We start from the raw sequence: 20,890 nt of genomic DNA, 5'->3' as shown, positions 1-20,890 counted from the left end.
CTCACAGCGGCCAAAGGTAGAGGAAACCTGAGCATTTACCTTCCCGTGAATGCAAAAATATCATTCAGCGGAGGCACACCAACTCTGCTGGTTTAGCTGACGAACCACTGAACTGTTTTCTGCAGTAGCTGTATCAGTTTATAGTCACAGCAGCAGTGCTGTGGGCTCCAATTCCTCGTCAATATTTATTATTTTCAATTTTAAAAAATGGTCATCTTAATGGGTACAAAGCAGTGTCAATCCTGTTTGATTTATATTCTCTATTAGTAGTGATATTGAGCAATTATTCATGTATTTAATAGCTCATTTGTAGATCTTCTTTGGAAAAGTGTTTACCGAAGCCTTTTGTCCTTTCTTTCTTTTATGGCTTTTTGAGACACAGTTTCATTGCGTAGCCCAGGCTAGACTTGAACTGGCAATTCCTGGCTCCACCCCCCCCCCCCCCCCCCGGGGTAGGATCACAGGCTTGTGTCACCATGTCTAGCTTCCTTTGACCAGTTTGGATCGGACTGCATACAATCTAAACATTAACACTTTACTAGGTATAAGATTTGTAGATATTATTTCTTTTCCTGTGAGTTGCCTTTTCACTCTCTGAGTGGTACCTTTTGCACACAATAGATTTTCATTTTAAAGAAGTCCAACCATCTTTCTTCTCTTTCTGCTTTTGCTGTCCTGTTCTAGCTGGAAGTAGGATTTCACAGGAGAAGAGAGGCGGGTAATGCAAACACGAAGGCACACAGTTCATGCACAGCTGTGCATGCAGGCAAAATACTCATAATCATAAAAACTTCAAAACAAAGAACTTAAAAATTAAAATACAGTTCTTGCAGAGGTATGCAGATGTGGAGAAAAGAAACCCCAATACTGCATCTTGGCAACTTGGGTGACTTGAAGTAACAGTAGGCTCACACCTGTTTAATACCCTCTCTGCCCAAGCCTTACTGAAGTCTGGCCCTGTGTCTCAGCCTTGTGTTCTTACTCACAGCTCCTCCTCAATCTCATGCTCTCAACCATCTGATGTATCCTTGTTTACCACTTAACGTCTAAGGACTCTCACTTTCAGGGTTTCCCAGTCAGAAAGACCTGCACTTGTCCTTCCTGTCTTTCCACTGTCTCTAGTTACCAACCACACCGTGTCCTGACCTCCCCAGCTGCCCAAGAGCAGCGCTGCAGTGCGGCACACACTCATTCCCTTTCACGCGCTAGCTCACCAACCAGCAGGTTCTTTAGTTCTCCCAGCTCAAGTCGTCTTTTCTATTCCTGTGGCCACTGATCACGTTGCTCATTTTACACCTTGGTTAGTGCACACAATAACACCTCCTGATGGGAGATTCTGACTCCCTAACGTCACACAGATGTTGGTTCAATTCCTATCTCAAATGGCTTAGCAGGAATAAGATTTTCCACAGACATTAAACCCTGAGCTGTAACTCTTGTTCTTCTTTAATATTATTTGTATCGCCACACTCTACCAGAAACTTCTGGTGCTGGTCCTGGCCTACATCTCAGCATCCTCTCTGCTCTGACCCTGCCATCACTATTGTCTCCCAATCTCACTGAATCTTCACCAGAATTCCCAACGCTACTTTGCTCGTTAAGACCCCTTCTGTTCATGACTTCACTACACAGAATGCCCTCCCTCTGTGATGGTGACTACAGCCTGTCACTTGACAGGATCTAGACTCACAAAGGAGACACACCCAGGAGAGATTATCTACATTATCTTTGCCCGTGCCTCTGAGGGATGATTCTCGGTACATTAACTGAAGTGGGACGCCCCATGCTAAGTGTGGGCAGCACCATTCTTGGCCGAGGCTCCTGGGCTGCATATGAAGGGGAAAGCCAGCTGAGCAACAGCATGCATCATGCTTTGTGTCCAGACTGTGGATCAATATGACCAGTTGCCTCCAGTTCCTGCTGCCTCCATCTGTAAGTCGACAGAACCCAGTCATTCCTTAAATTGCTTTTTCTAGAAACGAGCAGAGTGACGAGCAGACATCCTCTACAAACTTAGTTCAAGTGTCTTTACCTCCACGGTTAATCAGATTTATTGTTTTATTTTCCAAAAAAGAAGAATTTATAACAGTCAGCATACATCTTTGCATGCAAATTCATGATATCCTAATTTGAGCACTTATTTCATAAAATGTTTGTATAAATGCATGTGTCTTATGGTTAGGAATAGACAATAGTGATGGCAGGGTCTTTGCATAAAAACGCAGGAAGAATTCAATATTTCCCATTCCAAAGAATTATAAAATCAAGGGATTTTACAATAAGAAGAAAATATTTTAATCCCTCATTTTATATCTGAAAAAACCCCCAGGTCTATAGAAAGGAATATTTCCCCACGGTTACACAGCTATTTGAATACAGACCTAGGGTGAGAAGAATGAGAAGGGTTTTCTCACAGCATTTTCCCACCATGTGTGCTCCTTACTAACAGCCACACTCTGACTATCTGAATGCTCAGGCTACAGACACAGGCTTACAATTCATCCAATTACTTTTTAAAATTATCTTTATTTGTTTGTTTTGTATGCACGTGTGTGCATGTGCATATGTGTCTGTCTGTGGATACTCACCGTGTGTGTGCAAGTCAGAGGACCAGCTGCAGGCGTGAGGAACAAACTGAGGTCATCGGGCTGGGATCTCATCAACCCCACTTTCCAATTCTTAGTCTCAGAGTTCAATTGATCATCCCATTTACACTGGTCTGAACAGTATCTGTCCCGTAAACTACTACTGAGGCCTTGCATGTTCTGTTTCATCTTTGTCTTTTTCAGTCTCTCAAACAACTGGAGGACTGAGTCTTCCAAGAGATCACATCACATTATCCTACTGCTATAAACTCATCTTCATCATGGTGAAATGTCATCTGGCCTTGTAACACGTCTGTCCCATCTCCTGTCCCCCACCTTGCTCAGCACACTCCAGCCATGCTGGCCTCCTTAGCCATTTCTTGAGAATTCTGCAAATGTTCCTCTGTGGCTGACCTTCCAGACTGGAATGCTCTTTTATAAGACAGGGTGATCACTCCTTTACCTGACGACTCTACTCATACATGACCTCCTCAGAGAGGCTTCCTGTGACCACCAATTGAGGCTTCTGCCACTATTTGCTGCTTATCCTTTGTGTTTACGAGCCATAACTGCCTTCTCTGCCACTAGACCACAAGTTTGATGATAACAAGAGACTTATTTTTAACTTCCAAATCCCTGGTACTATGATTATCTAAGACTTAGTAGATACATGAGATTATTTCACCAACAATTTATATTTTAATTAGTAATTCATTCAGTGAGCACTTATTATACATTTGGAATGTGTCAAGTACTTCACCAGTATTGGATACAGAGATGAGGAAGGCATAGTTTTGTTCCACTTGGTTTTCTAAGGAATTTGAGGCTTGGGAGAAATCTTCTAACACGTGAGCAGTGAATTAGGAGACAGTCTCTTCAGTGCTACAGGAAGGTGTTGACAGCATGAGTCCAAGGGCAGAGCCTCCAACTCTGCTTTAATAAGTGAAGATGTCCTGAAGTGAGAGCTTTCCTCTAAAACATTAAACTTTAACAACATATAGTAACTATACATACTTCCAGGATACAGCAGGCATTTTAATGCCTATGTATAACATGATAAAATCGGGTTTTATTGTGTCTATTACTTAGTGTTTGGGACCACTGAGATTCTGTCTTCAATTAACTGAGTCTTAGAGGACAAGAAGGTTATACACAAACATGATCATAAATTTGGGTGGAATGTTCTGTATCCGAACTTGTCCCATGAGAGCTGCTCTCAGACACATTCTTTCTCACACACACACTCCAGGACTGAATGCGGTGTAACTTCCCCCAAGACACCTTGTTGCTATGCTGATTATATACTTGCCATAAACATGCTTTAACTGTCTGTGTGCCTGATGCACCTAAGTCCTCCTTTTCACTTTAAAATCTGAGAGCAGTGCTGGGTTGTAAAGCTATATTCTTAATGTCCAGTATAAAGCATTGTTCTTTAGATTTCACTGACTGAAGTTAAAGTCCTCACTTTGAGATAATGATAAAGCATAAAATTAAGGGACAATGTTATGCTAAGTTCTAGAGATAAAAGTTTTATTTAAAATATATTTGTATGTGAGTGAGCCCGCTGCGATGCTATGAGCATGGGAGAGTTGTTCCCACAACTTATCTGTCGTGTGGCAGCACGGATCAGGAGAGGTACCCACTCCATCAACACCTGAGGCAGCACAGTAGAGCTGGCCCTGAGATGTAGGTGTGGGAGAACTGACCCTGAAGACAGGAAAGCGGGAGAACTGGATTGGCCCCTTGCTCATCATTGCGAGGGGTGAACCAGTCACAGCAGTGAGAGAGCCCACCCCGGTGGTGAAGACAGAGGAGAGCTGGCAGGCTGACCATCCTAGATAGACCCAGAGCTGCAGAATCCCCATGACACAGGAAAGCAAGAGTATGTCCAGAAAGAGTCCCAGCGAGGGCCTGGCATTGATGGTGCAGCAGAGACCAGGGGCTTGAACTAGACCAGTGATTCTCTGGGATGAACGCCTGCATGTAGAAATCTACGGAGAAAGGGTTCACGGCCTGACTCCCTGCATCACTGCAGCTTCCATGATGAGATTCTCCCTTCTTCCTTTGTCTTATTTTCCTTTTTCTCTTAAATTTTATTTTGTTTTATTTTGGGGTGGGGAGGAAGATGGGTGGATTAGGAGGCATGAAGTGAAAGGCACAACGAATAAATTGAAATTTGGGGAGCAGAAATAATGCTATTAGCTAAATTATTATTGATCTTCCATTTAATAATGATAAAATGGCTATTAGACTTTTATTAGGCCTCACCTATTTTCCTCTGTGAACTTAGTAAGACATTTATCTCTTATTCAAATAATGAATGTAAAGTTCAATTAAACTGAAAATTTTACCCAAAGTCACAGAGTAAATAAGTAGAAAAGTAAGTATTATAGCTATTTTTATCTGACACCAAATCTTGACTCTAACTTCCAATACGTAAGACTTTAAAACTACAAACAGCATTTAAGTCTGATTTAAATCATATCCCAGGTCTGCTCAGGCACATTTCGTCTGCTGGGACAACAGCCGAGGAGACGGCAGCAAGCAGATGACTTGTGCTTGAGTCTTTTACTTAAATTTTAGAAACTGGGATTTATGGTTTCTGGTATAGCTTACCGAGAACACAGGAGAGGTTACTTTCCACTAGCTTCATTTAACAGCTACCAGTGCAGCATCTTGTCATAAAGGCAACAAGCTTATTCACCACACAGTGAACCTGACTTTAGCTGTCGAGACATTTGTATCTCATCTGCATAAGCAGCAATGCTGCCATCATTATGTTCAACAAGAGCCACAGCTTCCGGCTGAACCCAAACAGATTTCTACTCTCTGTGCAGTCTGCACCCATGCTGAATCTACAAAGGGGCAGTTTGTATCTTCAAATTCACAAATTAGATATACAATTAAAAAGCTTCTGCACAAATTTAGAAAGGAAGGCTCTGTGTGTATTATTTTTATATGCAGTCACTTTGCTAAAAGATGCTAATTTACAAATACATAGACCCCCAAAAAGTAAATTTAAACAAAGTAGCACAAATATTCAATTCACAAAGTGAGTGGGGCATGAATGATATAATACAGACGGAGAGATAATTATTTTATATGAAATTAGAAAAGTCAAAAACTAATAAATTTGGTAATGGTGTTGAAAACCTCTCAGCAACAAGGTTTTAACTTAAAAATCATTAGCTCTACATGTAATGTTTTATAGTTTAGATTACTGCTAACGTGAGATATGGTACTTAACCCTTTTAGAACACAGTAGCTATGAACGCTCCTTCGTGCTGCACTTGGCTGACAGAGAAAGGTCTGCAGAGCAGAGGCTCCGTTCCAGGAAGGACACAGAGCACTTTCAATCAGAGCCCATCATGTGCCAGGAATGCAAAACAGAGCACTGACTATAATCCAGCCTGTGAATCATAAGGTCCACATGGAATACAAGTATTCAAAAAACATTATTAGGAACTCCTACTCCACTTCCGGGACAGACTTGTGCTATAATAGTCTAGTGTGAAGTACCTCTGTATCTGTGTATTTCCCACCCTAGCATTTTCTAACTATCCTGTTATAATTCACTAATGTTGAAGACAGTTACACAAAGATCTCATGAAGTATTCGCAATACTAATGAAAAAACTTAATCCTTTAGGAGATAATCTATTTAAAACATTCTAACCTTTTAATTTCTCTTAAGTGCCAGGAAACTCCTTCAAAGAAGCCTCCCTTTAGGACGACATCCACTTGTTGTGCCCTCTATCTGACACACCCACGTGGTCTGCAAACACCACATTCAGAAACTAACTCACCGTAGCACTACAGCTGGTGAAGGTAACTGTGAACCTGTCCACACCATCATCTGAGACAAAACCTAGCTGTGGGCTCACCATCCCCAAGATAACACTTCAATGCACACACCACTGAGATCAGTGAGAGCTAAGGGCGTTGGCTGTTAGGAGTTAGCTTAGGAAGCTGGCTCCAGGAGTAAAAATCCAGCCTTCTAGACTGAGGGACTGTGAAGGCAGAAACACTCTGTCTAGGATGGAAATGGAAGTGAATATGATAATACCATTAAGAGATCTCCCACAGCTTACAGGATGCCTTACACATCGGAGTCAGTAGAAACTGTATGACCAAAGAGTGGTAGGAACCTTAGAAATAAAGGATAAGTTGGAGAATGAGACCAAAAAGGAGGCTGGAATAAGGTCATAGTTGAGATCCAGATGTCAGGGTAATTAGAGCCCATGCTAAAGCACGGTGAGTAACGGCAGAAATTTTACAAGTCAAATTTGAAGGAAACTGTGTGGGAAAAATCAGTTTTCTAACAGCTTTTTGTGCAAATATAATGGGTCAAAGATAGCCTCAATATGCTGGACCTAAAGAGACCAAAGGGACTCCAAATAGGGTGTGTATATGTGCATAAAAGATCATGGTAGTCTGAAAATTGAAAAAATAGTATATAGTACTAGTTCTTTATAAGCCAAAGTGACGTGATGGAGTTGTCACCTCACCACCTAGTGAAAGAAACAAAAATGAATTCTTTGTGGTGAAGAGCAGAGGAGTTGGCAGGCATGGGCAGTTAAGTCAGTGGAGGCAGAAGATGGGCGGGGTCTCCTGGTTCCAGGCTGGTGGCTGTGTGCTTTAACTGAGAAATGACCCCCACTGGTTCACATATTTGAGCACTTGGCTCCCAGCTGGAAGCACTGTTTGGGGAGGTTATGGAACTCTAAACACAGGGCCCTGCTAGAGGATGACTGTCACTTGGGGTTGGTTCTGAAGTTTTACAGCCCCACCCCACTTCCAGCTCACCATCCCAGCTTCCAGAGTGAGGGAACATGAGCAGCCCCCTTACCGTGCTGGCTGCTACTGCCTTGCTTACCCCATCATAAGAACTCCCTTTTGGAACCATAAGCACATTAAACACTCCTTCTACAGTAGCTTCTTAGGTCATGGTATTTTATCATAACAACAGAGAATTAACTAACCCAGTGAGTCACTGATGCTAACATGCTAACCCTCTATCAAAAGACAGAAAACTAGTTCAGCTGGAGAAGGCAGAAACCAAAACGTACCGCTAAATTTGCTTAAATGTCCCCAGTTATGGAGGAAGCCCCATAGTTACTCCCCTAGAGCAAAGGTAGACTGCTGAAGAGACCCTAGAGAACAGGCCACTGAATCCACGTGCACACACAGGAAGGACAGCACTGCTGTTCATGTTACACAGAGCCCTGTCTGCTGTGTCTGTGCACAGTGGGGCCATTAACAGCTGGATAAATCTGGTCTTGCTACTACCATGTTTAGCCAAACTGTGCTAAACACTATGGAGAAAACAATAGAACACTCTCCTTTAAAGAGCAGTCCTTAAGCAACCCCCCCCCCCCACACACACACCCAGGGTTTCTCTGTGTAACTCTGGCTGTTCTGGATCTCTCTGTGTAGACCAGGTTGGCCTTGAACTCAAAGAGATCCGTCTGCCTCTGGATCCTGAGAGCTGGGATTAAAGGTGTGCGCTACCACCATCCAGCTTAAGCACCTTTTCTGTATCAGTCTGCAAAACAGTACAAATTGGTATTCAGTCACTCAGTGTCACTGAAACTTGTGGTCCCTGAAAATCTGCACAAAGCATGAACTCTCTTCTCACTGCCATTAGTAAGTGGTCCTTTTACTTCAATGCAAACAGAAACTTGATGGATCCATAACTTTTTGCATGTTTGCAATCGTGTCTTAAAATAACATCAAAGCTTTGAAATGACAAATGAAAGATTTGTCATTGTGGGCAGAACTGCAGAGGTTCACAGTGCAAGACTGCACAAGTTCTTGGCATTATACAAAGTTTCCAAACAAAAGATTATCTTCCATTCCCTGGGCATAATGTTGATATACAACACCATAAATTAAGGCAAAAGTGACCCTAACTATGACTCTTATTTTCTTCTCTCATAGACAAAAAGCTGTCAAAAGATTAGCAAAATATAAGAGGAACTTAGAAATCAGATGTTTTATAACAATTTGAAGACTATTGTCCTGCTATAAGCAATTTATAAATTGTCCACAAGAGGGCACCACAGACAAAAGACTAAAATTTCATTAAGAGGTTCATAAAACAGGTTTTTATAATGTTAACTTGGTATCTTTATCAGAAATAGATTAGTAGCCATTGATAAATTTTAACCAAGATATTTGAGACTATTATAAATGACTGTGATATTATTATAGTTGAACCTATACATTCTGTGGTGATGATCATTTTGTAGACCTATCCTAAACAAGGAGTTAAATACAAGTAAAATTTTTATAAAGTACGTATATACAGTGATTCATAAGTATTTGTATAGTTAACACTATGTGTCAGTAAGTTTGCTAAGACACATCCTTTATCCCCGAGAAAGTGAGAAACTAGACAGTTATAGTGAGAGGAACATTTGCACGGAGCTAAAGCTGGCCTGCTGGGGTTGGGGGGGGGGGGCTGCAGCAGCAGGTGACCAGCTGAGAGAAGCCAGAGGAGAACACAGGTCAGAGGACACAGTGGGTAGAGCAGGCTTGTAGAGAATATTTCAGAAAAGAGCACAAGGAGACATTATGAACGGTTCGACAGTTGCAAGTTTAAGGACTGGGGGAATCTGGCTATATGCACAGAAGTTGTGTGTCTGTGTGTTTCAAGCAGTCTTGCTATGGAGCTTAGGCAGGCCTCAACCTTGTGATCCCCCATCTCAGCCTTCCAGGTGCTGGTATTACAATGCATGCAGCCTCCACGGGGACATTTTTTTTTTTTTTTTGGTTTTTTGAGACAGGGTTTCTCTGTGGTTTTGGAGCCTGTCCTGGAACTAGCTCTTGTAGACCAGGCTGGTCTCGAACTCACAGAGATCCGCCTGCCTCTGCCTCCCGAGTGCTGGGATTAAAGGCGTGCGCCACCACCGCCCGGCTTGGGGACTTTTTTTTTAAAGGGTGAAGCAATTATTCTGTTTCTTACTGTAATGGTAGCTATGTGACACCATGCACTAATCAAAATCAATAGAACACTGCATCATAAAAAGCAAAACTTCAAGATCTCCCGAGTAAATTGGGAGCATGAGAGTCATGGAAGAGGATAGAAAGGGAGAAGGAAGAGAGGGGAGTGGGGGAAAGTGTATAGGTCAATAAAATCTCAACAACAACAAAGTGAACCTTAAGGAGCGTTAGGGAAGACAGTAAAGACACAGGTACTGATTATAAGCTCTAGCCACAAAAAGTGCCACAGGTGTGTAAGTCCTATGTTGGAGAAGTTTTAAAAGCCAGATCCTGGGGCTTACTGGTCAACTAGTCTAGTCAACCTGGTAAACTCCAGGTCATTGGGGGACCACCTCAAAAAGAGTTGTATGGTACCCAATCATACAGTGTTGATAGATAGGTAGATGTATGTATGTATGTATGTATGGATGGATGGATGAATGGACAGATGAACAGACAGATGAACGGACGGATGAACGGACGGATGAACGGATGGATGGATGGATAGAGATAGATGCGTGCGTGCACACACACACACACACATCATGTATAAGTAAATACTCAAAGAGTATATATCATTATCTTGAAGTTAAAGGATCTGAGAATAGAAAAAAATGTGAAGAAAACAAAAGTTGAGCTGTATTATAAATGTATAAAGGAACTTCACTGCAGTCTATGGGGAGAAAAGGGTTTTAATAACTTAGAATCAGAAGAAAACTTGGAGGTGAAGGGGACTGTACACAAGGACTGCAGCTGGCATCAATGTTTCTGATGGGGAAACCGGCTGGCAATTCAGTAATGGATGGCGATGGTGGGAACTGGTTTCTCCTCACTGGGGCAGTGAGTTACACGTAAGCAAAGGGACAGAAATGAAACAATTTGCTTGGTATAAACAAGAGTCAGAAATGTCTGTCTGAAGTCACAATCACTATACATACAAATGGACACAGACTCACACAGCAAACGATGAATGAGAAGGCATGAGTTAGCATGGACACACGTCTGTCTATGCTTTGCAAACCGAGAGGGCACAGATATAATGAGGCACACCCGACTTCAGACTGCACTGCCAACACTCTCCTCTAGTAAGAAGGAAACTCTGGAGCTGAAGAAACAAGGAGAGCTTGTGTCATAGGAACAAAGGAATCAACAAAAAGAGATCCCAGTGGTCAAGTCTGGAAAAATTTGGGGGAGGGGTAGATATAGGATTAAACAGTATAGTTAGGTTATAATCTAAAGCATAAAGTAGGCTCCTGCCACCGCCCACACCCACAGACCTGGCCCTAGCCCTGCAGCCTGTAAACTGACTGTGTTCCAGCCGTATCTGTTCTAGCATCATCTTATGTGGTACATTTGTCTAGTTACAGATTTAAACTAAAGTCTCTCTCCACATCCCCTTGGTTTTCCTCTAATGTCCTGTCTGTTTCAGGACAAGCCAGAATACCATAGTGCCCTCAGCTGTCGTGTTTCCTTTGGCCCCTCTTGATGTCACACAGTTTTTTGGGATGTAGTAACAGAGAAAACCGAAATTCAAGTACATGGAAACTATTGTTTTTGAAATTACTCTGTAAATTCAAAACTAATCAAAATAAAAACTTAATTAAAGCCAGGCAGTGGTAGCTCACACCTTTAATCCCAACACTCGGGAGGCAGAGGCAGGCAGATCTCTGTGAATTCGAGCCCAGCGTGGTCTATAAGAGCTAGTTCCACAACAGGCCCCAAAGCTACAGAGAAACCCTGTCTCGAAAAACCAAAACAAACAAACAAACTTAATTAAAAATGTAAAAAACAAACATTTGCTGAGTCCATGGCATCACTAAGTCAAAGCTGGTTAACCTACAGGATGCGGGGGAGGGGTCCTATTGGCTTAATTAGCATTCAATACAGAACTTTTAACCAAACAAACAGACGAGAAATTTCCCAAAGGCAAATACTAGCAATTGCCCACATCACTATTGTTTCCAAAAGTTACCAGGTGATTCAGACATACAGAGACACAGTCAAACAGTCACCCACTAAATGATTTACTTATTGTATTGAGTGTCACATATACCTGGGAATCATTTTTGCATTAGACAAAATTAAATCATACTGAGATAAAACAGTTATGCTCCCAAGGTCCCAATGAGGAGCAGAAGGAGGGAGAACATGAGCAAAGAAGTCGGGACCACGAGGCGTGCACCCACCCACTGAGACAGTGGAGCTGATCTACTGGGAGCTCACCAAGGCCAGCTGGACTGTGACTGAAAAAGCATGGGATAAAGCCAGACTCTCTGAACATGGCGAACAATGAGGGCTGATGAGACGCCAAGGACAATGGCACGGGGTTTTGATCCTACTTAATGTGCTGGCTTTGTGGAAGCCTAGCCAGTTTGGATGTTCACCTTCCTAGATATGGACGGAGGGGGGAGGACCTAGGACTTGCCACAGGGCAGGGAACCTGGACTGCTCGGTGGACTGGAGAGGGAGGGGGAGAGGAGTGGGGGGAGGGGTAGAAGGGTGGGAGGAGGGGGAGAAGGGTGGGAGGAGGGGGAGGGAGATGGGAGGCTGGGAGGAGGTGGAAACTTGTTTTTTGTTTATGTTTTTTTTTCTTCTTTTCTTAATAAAAAAATTATTAAAAAAAAAAAAAAAAAAAAAAACAGTTATGCATTTAATTTTTATATGCACAAGAACTATTCATTTCATTTTTAAAAACAAACTTTTTTAGAGTTTTTATTAGAATATTTAGAGAATCCTTGGTAAAATTTGATATGTGTATGTTTAAAAAACAAGATCATTTAAGCATACACATTTTGAAACAGTACCCTTTATTCTGTATTTTAAGCTCATATGGCAGGGCCATTCATATAGACTTGCTCTCTTCCACACCCAGTGCTCCTTGACAACAGTCAAATGTATTTTAAAGTTGAGATTCATTAAAAAGAGTCAATCTGATAATACAGACTCTTTAAAAGGCAGATGCAATTGCTATAGGCAAATCATGGAGGCTAATCTACTCACACTAGAAATGTGCTAATATTTTATAATAATACGCAAAAAATAAATTCTTATATAACACACATTTTTATCCTTGCTGGGAAGTGAGAAGAACAAAGAGGTATTTGTCAGTATGCACTGGAGATGCTCTAGCAAAGAGCTTTGATGTCGAGACTGAGAATAAGTACTGCAGAAAGCAGTTTGTAATTTGACTAATTTAAAAACATCTGCACAATAATTCCAGCACCTCTCAAGACAAGTGTTGAGAGAGCCTAACAACACACAAATTGTATTCTTTTAAACACTGCTTGGCCCATTATATCTAGCCTCTTCTCGGCTAACTCTCGCACCTGGACTAGCCCATTTCTAATAATGTGTGTAGCACCCCAAGGTGCGTTTACCGGGAAGATTCTAGCCTACATCCATCCTGGGTCGGAGCTTCATCACATCTGCCCCAGAGAGCAGAGCTAAGGTGTCTGAGCTCACTTCCTCTTCCTCCCACCATTCTGTTCTGTTTACTCCACCCACCTAAAGGCTGGGCCTATTTAATGGGCCAAGGCAGTTTCTTTATTAGCCAATGACCTTCCTCCATCAGACAAGCTGTCTGTAGAATATATGACCCTAGCTATGAAGTGTAGAGCACCGTGCTTCACACTGTGTGCTGGCATAAGAGCCAGAATGACAGAAAGGGCTGTGGAGGGAGGGAAGCAGGAGAAGAGCAGAACACATCCACCATGGAAATTGGGGGCACCATGGATGGAAAGGTCTAAACAGGTGGGGAACCAAGGTATGGAAGATGTGGGAAGAAGGAAGGGCAACCAAAACTGTGGATAAACAAAAGAGTCACATGGAAGCTTATTATGCCACGAGCTTACTAAAAATATAACCATAGGATGACTGCAGGATTTAGGGGTGGGCTCAGATGGACCCACCAAGTTAAAATTTGAAGTTCTCCCGTGGATGGGCGTGTCTGCCAGAGTGTTCCATCCTGCTCCCTCCTTCATCCTCTCTCCTGTCCTGTCCTGCCTGGGCTGACTACTTTCCTGTTAAAGGGGGGGGGGAGGAAAAGGAAAATAAAGATATTGAATGGAGGTACCCTCCAAGAACGAACTGATTAATGCTCCTCCAAGAAGCCATGGGCTCTTGAACAAAAACCCCAGTACAGACATGGGACATCACAATATGAACTGTTGGCCAAGGAAGCTCCAAAGTTTTCCAAACAAAACAGGCTGCTGCCTTTGCTCTTCACTGTCCACCTGTACTTGACCTTACTCCTGAAGAAGGCATAGGCTACGGCCACAGTCAAACAGACATCAAGCTGGAAGCTCCCTCTACATGGTCTCGACAGGGCTATGCAGGCTGCTTGGGAAAAGTCATCAACACACCCACAGACCTAGCCCCAGCCCTGCAACTTGTGAACCAGGCAAGAAGAGCCCTACACTGAGAATAGTAGTGTGACTCTTTGGGAGTAACCAGCCACTCCACGGGAGAAAACTCATGCCGGACCCGTGAGCCTGCTCAGGAGCCCTTGACTAAGGAGGTCATAGGCCCTAGGGATCAGCCTACTACTTGTGCTTTGATAAACCAGGTGGTGGTGGCTCACACCTTTAATCCCAGTACTTGGGGGTTACACGCCTTTAATCCTAACACTAGGGAGGTGGAGAAAGGAAGGGATATGAGAAGGAAGAGAAGAATATAAGGTGGGAGGAAACAGGAGCTCAAGCATTGGGTCTGAGGATTCCTAGACGGGGTACTCCATTTGGTCTGAGGATTTGGTAGAAATAAGAACTAGTGGCTGGCTGCTCTGCTTCTCTGATCTTTCCACATGTACCCCTATATCTGACTCGGTGCTGTGGGACAATGATCTTATTATACCCTGCAAAGATTTGTCAGTTGTATCTCTTTAATCAAATGCTGACTGGCCAGTAGCCAGGCAGGAAGCATAGGTGGGGCAACCAGGCAGGAAGTAGAGGCAGGGCAACTAGAACAGAATTCTGAGAAGAGGAAAGACTCAGTCTGCAGTCATAATCCAGACATAGAGTAAGCAAGATGAAAATACCTTGCTGATAAAAGGTACCAAGTCATGTGGCCAAACAGACAAGAATAAGGGGCTAATTTAAGATTTAAGAAAGAGTTAATTCAAAGCCTGAGTTACTAGGCTACCCAGTTTATAATTAATGTAATCCTCTGTGTGTTTCTTTGGGATAAATGGCTGAAGAATCAGGCAGAACAAAAATCTCAGTCAACAAGTGGCACCAACGTGGACAGCTGAATCCACTCAAAACCCGAGAGAGCTTGGAAAGGGATTCTAGACACTAAAGAACAGAGATAAGCATGGCTTCTTGGTAGCAGCATTTTCTCAGGTGGGCTCTGTTTACTAGACTCATGTGGTCAGAAAAAGAGATATACAATAAAGATAGATTCAAAGATGAAGAAAACCTCTGAATGGTTTTCAGTGTGTTTAAAAATATATGTAGGCTTGGGAGAGAAAATAAAAAGGATAAAGTCCTTAAAACAAAAAAGAGAGTAGTTGGGAATGGTGGCACACACCTTTAATCCCAACACTTGGGAGGGGGAGGCAGGCGAATCTCTGTAAGTTCAAGGACAACCTGGTCTACAGAGTGAGTGCCAGGACAGCCAAAGATACACAGATAAACTGAGTCTCAAAAAACCAAAAAGTAAAAATAAAAGGAATAGAGTTGAAAATAAAACCATGTAAAGATAAAAAAAAATACACAGAGAGTCTAGATACTGTATGTTATTATGTTGTCTTTGAATTGATTGACAGCTGAGGAAGGAGCAACAGTTGCTAAAAGACATTTGGTTATAAATGCTGCTGGATTAATCCAACATATGTATTTTGAAAATGCCCTGACTTCAAAATTGCAGTCAAAAGATATGTTACTTTGGAGAACAGGTTTTACTTTTGTTTCCATAGGAAATGAGAGGCTATGGATTCATTATGGGTTAATAAAAATCAGGTTTGATCAAGGAAGACCCCCTGAGAAATCTCCAGTGGAAGTGGATGGCCCAGATGTCTGAGTTCTACATCTAGAACAGCCTCAAGACTGCTGCCTGAGATGATCAAGCCTCACAGAATATTCCAGTCAGGACTTGACCATAATCTTAAATTTTCTTTATATCTCCATAAGATTATTCGTGCCCACAATCAGCAGGAAGTGGCCTGGAAAACTACACCTGCATTCCCAATAATGGATTATGGGTGTTTGTCTTTGTTTAGAATGTTGGTTACAAGTTGTTGTGGATAATGGTCAGGAAAAAAGCTAAACATAGGATATTAGATTCAGAGTTCTTGTTTTGAAAGAAAAATGAAGGGGGGGAGTGCTATGGGACAATGGTCTTGTACCCTGTAAAGATTTGTTACTTGTTTTTTAGTAAAATGCTGATTGGCCAGTAGCCAGGCAAGAAGTATAGGTGGGTGACCAGAACAGGAGAATTCTCAAAAAAGAAAAGGCTCAGTCTGCAGTCATCATCCAGATGCAAAAGAAGCAAGACGAGAACACCTCACTGATAAAAAGTACCAAGCCACATGGCTAACACAGACAAGAATTATGGGCTAATTTAAGATGTAAGAATTAGTTAATAAGAAACCTGAGCTAATAGGCCAACCAGTTTATGATTAATGTAGACCTCTGTGTGTTTCTTTGGGACTGAACAGCTGCGGGACTGGACAGGATAGAAATTTCTGTCAACAACTTGGGCCTTTTATTATTAAAACCAATTAGAATTTGCACTACACTGAACTATATGAGAAAATTAAATTTGTAAATGTACTTTGTTATTATTTCTATAGCTCATAAATTCTTTGAAAGTTGCATCCACTCAGAGTAAAAAAAGTAGGAGCGACATTTGGCCCAAGTATGAATAGTGAATATAAAATATGAATATTTTTGAAGCAACTCAATATAATAAATTTCAACGTTCTAGAAACTTAAACTAGTAAAATTTTGATTTTACTTCAAAATGTATTGTTATAAAAGGGTTCAACATCAAATGTCAAGCTGTAGTCCAATCAGGCAGTGATGAGGTAAGGTCTAAGCCAGCATCCAGACTGGAGATGGCAGGGCAGTCAGCAAGTGCAGGTTCTCTGTGTGGAGCAGAATCTGGCAGCATGGATCTGCCCCCACGCTGAAAAGCCTTTCATTGAAATAATAAAGGGGGGGGGTCATGAGGAAAGTAATCACAGAAAACTGATGAAACATGAGAACATCTATCAAAACTTGCTGCCACGTCCTAAGAGGGTCAATCCCTGGTACCTTGACTCAGTAAGTTTCAGCCAAATGAATCCCAAAAGTGTAGCAAATCCAGAAAAATCCACAATGGCCATATCCAAAGGAAACGGGTAAGCTGAGAGTCACAGTAAGAGGCTGCTAAACAACCTGGACTCCACAGCACAGATGTGAAGAAGTGCAGTCCGATTTGCATGGCCATTATCCACAGTGGGCAGGCTAAGGCAGTACTACTCTATAACCAAGAACAGGTTGCTTTGCGAGAGACCAGCCTAGCATTCACAGACAGTACCATTTCCTGTACCATTACCACTAAAATCTTGGTATGAATGTCTTACTAGCTTCCCATCATGTTTGTTTGTTTGTTTAGATTTATTTATTGACTTATTTATGTATACAGTGTTCTGCCTGCATATATGCTTGCATGCCAGAAGAGGGCACCGGATCTCATTACTGATGGTTTTTAGCCACCATGTGGTTGCTGGGAATTGAACTCAGGACCTTCAGAAGAACAGGCAGTGCTCTTAACCACTGAGCCATCTCTCCAGCCCCTGTCTGTTTGTTTTTGTAATGCTATAGAAGTTCTACCTTCCCTTCCTGGAAAACTTTAATTTCCAACCTGACAGAAAATAGGAGAATGGTACTAAACTCATGGGTACTCAAAAGGTTTTAAACATTAAAATCATGAAGTTTTATATAGATTTATTTGCAGAGATATATTAAACATCGCCATATTACAAGTTTAATATTTAAAACTCAAAATAGCTAAGAAATTACTGGCAGGCACATGAAACTCACTTAATTAAAATGTCAGGAGCAACACATGGATTTATATTTAGTCTTCTGTGAAACATTTCTTTTTTTTAATATTTATTTATTTATTTATTTATTTATTTATTTATTATATATACAGCATTTCTTCCATGTATGTCTGCAGGCCAGAAGAGGGCACCAGACCCCATTACAGATGGTTGTGAGCCACCATATGGTTGCTAGGAATTGAACTCAGGACCTTTGGAAGAACAGTCAGTGCTCTTAACCTCTGAGCCATCTCTCCAGTCCCCCTGTGAAACATTTCTGACTCAAAAGCAAAGACATGGAAAAGGACATCCGTGTGACAATGAGGCAACATGGAGTGAGAGATATCAGCAAAACAAAACCAGAGGGCCAGAAAAAGGCTGAGAATTAGAAGCAGGTAAGCACAGCTTCCTGAAAGGCAAGGAGAGAAGCAACGGGAAGCGAGCAAATCGGGCCCCAGAGCAATGAGATCCAATGTCACTTACAGTGTGGTTTATGATTCCACCAGTTCTGTTCTTTGCATGGAGCCACAAGAGGGCATTTAGTATCACTCTCAAATATCATATACATCATATGGTGGCCACAATGTACAATCAGGGAGTCATAGCAAATACGATGATGAAAACGTGGCCCTAAAGACAGAGGAAGACATCTTGGATAGTAAATACTGGATATGAGAAAACATAAAAAGGTTAAATGAGGAGACAGGAATAGAGAGAGAAAGATCACTGACTGTTTAGTATCAAGTTCAACAAAAAAAAATAAAACATTCCAGTGGGAAAGAAAGAGAAGGGAATGGAATTATCAAGAAACAACAACAACAAAATAATCATAGATAAATCACACAGAGATGGGGGCGTTTTCAGATTGAAAAAGCCAGAGGGCTTCACATCCTGAAGTCCTGAGAAGTCATACCACGGCATTATCATAAGAAGTTTTAAACAGCTGGAATGATAAAAGGACGAGTAAGCCAGAACAGCGTCCACTTAGCGTCAGCACGTGGGAGAGGTGCTGAAATTGAGCAACACTGAGAAAAACCCAGACAATTATCAGAAATAGCACGCAGTCACAGCATTTGTATGCAGTCACAGCATTTGTATGCAGTCACACAATTTGTATGCAGTCACAGCATTTGTATGTAGTCACAGCATTTGTATGCAGTCACAGCATTTGTATGCAGTCACAGCATTTGTATGCAGTCACAGCATTTGCATACAGTCACACCATTTGTATGTAGTCACACAATTTGAATGCAGTCACACCATTTGTATGCAGTCACAGCATTTGTATGCAGTCACACAATTTGAATGCAGTCACAGCATTTGTATGCAGTCACAGCATTTGTATGCAGTCACAGCATTTGTATGCAGTCACAGCATTTGCACGCAGTCACACCATTTGTATGCAGTCACACTATTTGCATATGCAGTCACAGCATTTGCATGCAGTCAAAGCATTTGCATGCAGTCACAGTATTTATATGTAGTCACATCATTTGCATGCAGTCACACTATTTGCATGCAGCCACAGCATTTGCATGCAGTCAAAGCATTTGCATGCAGTCACAGTATTTATATGTAGTCACACAATTTGCATGCAGTCACACTATTTGCATGCAGTCACAGCATTTGCATACAGTCACACCATTTGTATGTAGTCACACAATTTGAATGCAGTCAAGTAGTCACACCATTTGTATGTAGTCACACCATTTGTATGTAGTCACACCATTTGTATGTAGTCACACCATTTGTATGTAGTCACAGCATTTGCATGCAGTCACACCATTTGTATGTAGTCACAGCATTTGAATGCAGTCACACCATTTACACTTGCAAACAAGATTTACTGTCACAGCTCTGTGTGTACCATGAGGGATTAGCTCAGAGTATGAGATACTTACAGGGGGGAATCAGAAGTAACAAGCAATGCTGTTTTAAGGGATTGTAACTTACCGTCAACAATTTCATCTTAAATATAAATATACCCTACTAATTCATGCTACTTTCTTAGAAGTAATTTTTTTAAAGTTTAAGTTACATTTATAAAAGTCTCTACTAATGCATATGCACTCAGCCATGTACGATGCATTTTAAAACATGGAGTTTGCTGGTGATCACTGCCGCTGTTCAGGGTCTTGGGCAGCAGATAAGCAGCAGCAGCAATAACCACCAAGGAAACCATACGCTAATAATGACACAGAAATGAAGGCTGCACTTGAGTACTGCATGCATGACCAAACACACGTTGATTGTTACAGCTGAAAGGTTTGGAGTTCAGATATAAAGAAGCTACCAGAATGTTCCCATTGCTTTTCCAGTGTCTCAGTACAACTACACCAGCCCTTTCTCAGTTAATATGAAGTAATACAACATTTCTATTTAGCTGAAAGCAGAAGTAGCCAATCTGATAGATGCATAAAAACAAAAAGATTTGTGCAACTCTTGACATGAAGAACTATTTGTAAGTTTGTTCATCATCTCACTTAATATAAAATTCTATATCCATTCAATTCCTTATGCTTTAGTTAAGTTAGCAATATGACAAAGGAAATATCTGCACTTCAGTGATAAATTACTTATCAAAGTTTTTACCTACTAATTCTCGGTGGTACAATCTATGCTTTACCTAATTTCACAAAGTCAACATGCTACCACCATACTTTTCACTTTTTTGTTTGTTTGTTTTTCGGGACAGCGTTTCTCTGTAGCTTTGGAGCCTGTCCTGGCACTAGCTCTTGTAGACCAGGCTGGCCTCGAACTCGCAGAGATCCACCTGCTTCTGCCTCCCCAGTGCTGAGATTAAAGGCGTGCACCACCAACACCCAGCTCTTTTCACTTTTAAATGATCACAAAGAACCATGAATAGAATGGTTGTCTTGTTACTTTGCCAAAAATAGTGAGCTCTTCCAATACTTATGAACACACACACACACACACACACACACCCTGTATAATAGCTCAAACCATACCAACTTGGGGAAAGACACATGCTGCCAAGCCTGATGACCCACGCTCCATTCCCAGGACTCACGGTGGAAGGAGAGAACAGATTCCTGCAAAACTATCTTCTGTCTTCCTTGCCTCTGCCACGGCAATTGTTCTTGAATGCCCCCCCCCCCAACACGAGTTCAGTAGAATGCACAAGAGCACACACGTGCACACTCACAAGCACAAGTTCACACACACATATTTTTTTAAAAAATCAGTTGATTAGTTTAAATTATATATTAATTTATATATTATTTACAATATAAAGCATATTATACTATACATAATATAATATAAAATATATGGCA

At 41.6% G+C, this 20,890-nt stretch overlaps 1 protein-coding gene across 2 annotated transcripts in view; it reads right to left on the bottom strand.

Moving 5' to 3' along the window:
• Positions 1-20,890, bottom strand: part of Stk3 (serine/threonine kinase 3) — a 205,671-nt gene that overhangs the window by 62,805 nt on the left and 121,976 nt on the right. The window lies entirely within an intron of this gene.

This window comes from Microtus oregoni, unplaced genomic scaffold (assembly GCF_018167655.1).
Source record: "Microtus oregoni isolate MIOR12 unplaced genomic scaffold, Mior012 000053F_ref0000044, whole genome shotgun sequence".
In the NCBI taxonomy this organism is placed as follows: Eukaryota; Metazoa; Chordata; class Mammalia; order Rodentia; family Cricetidae; genus Microtus; species Microtus oregoni.
This window is presented reverse-complemented; position numbering and strand designations above follow the sequence as displayed.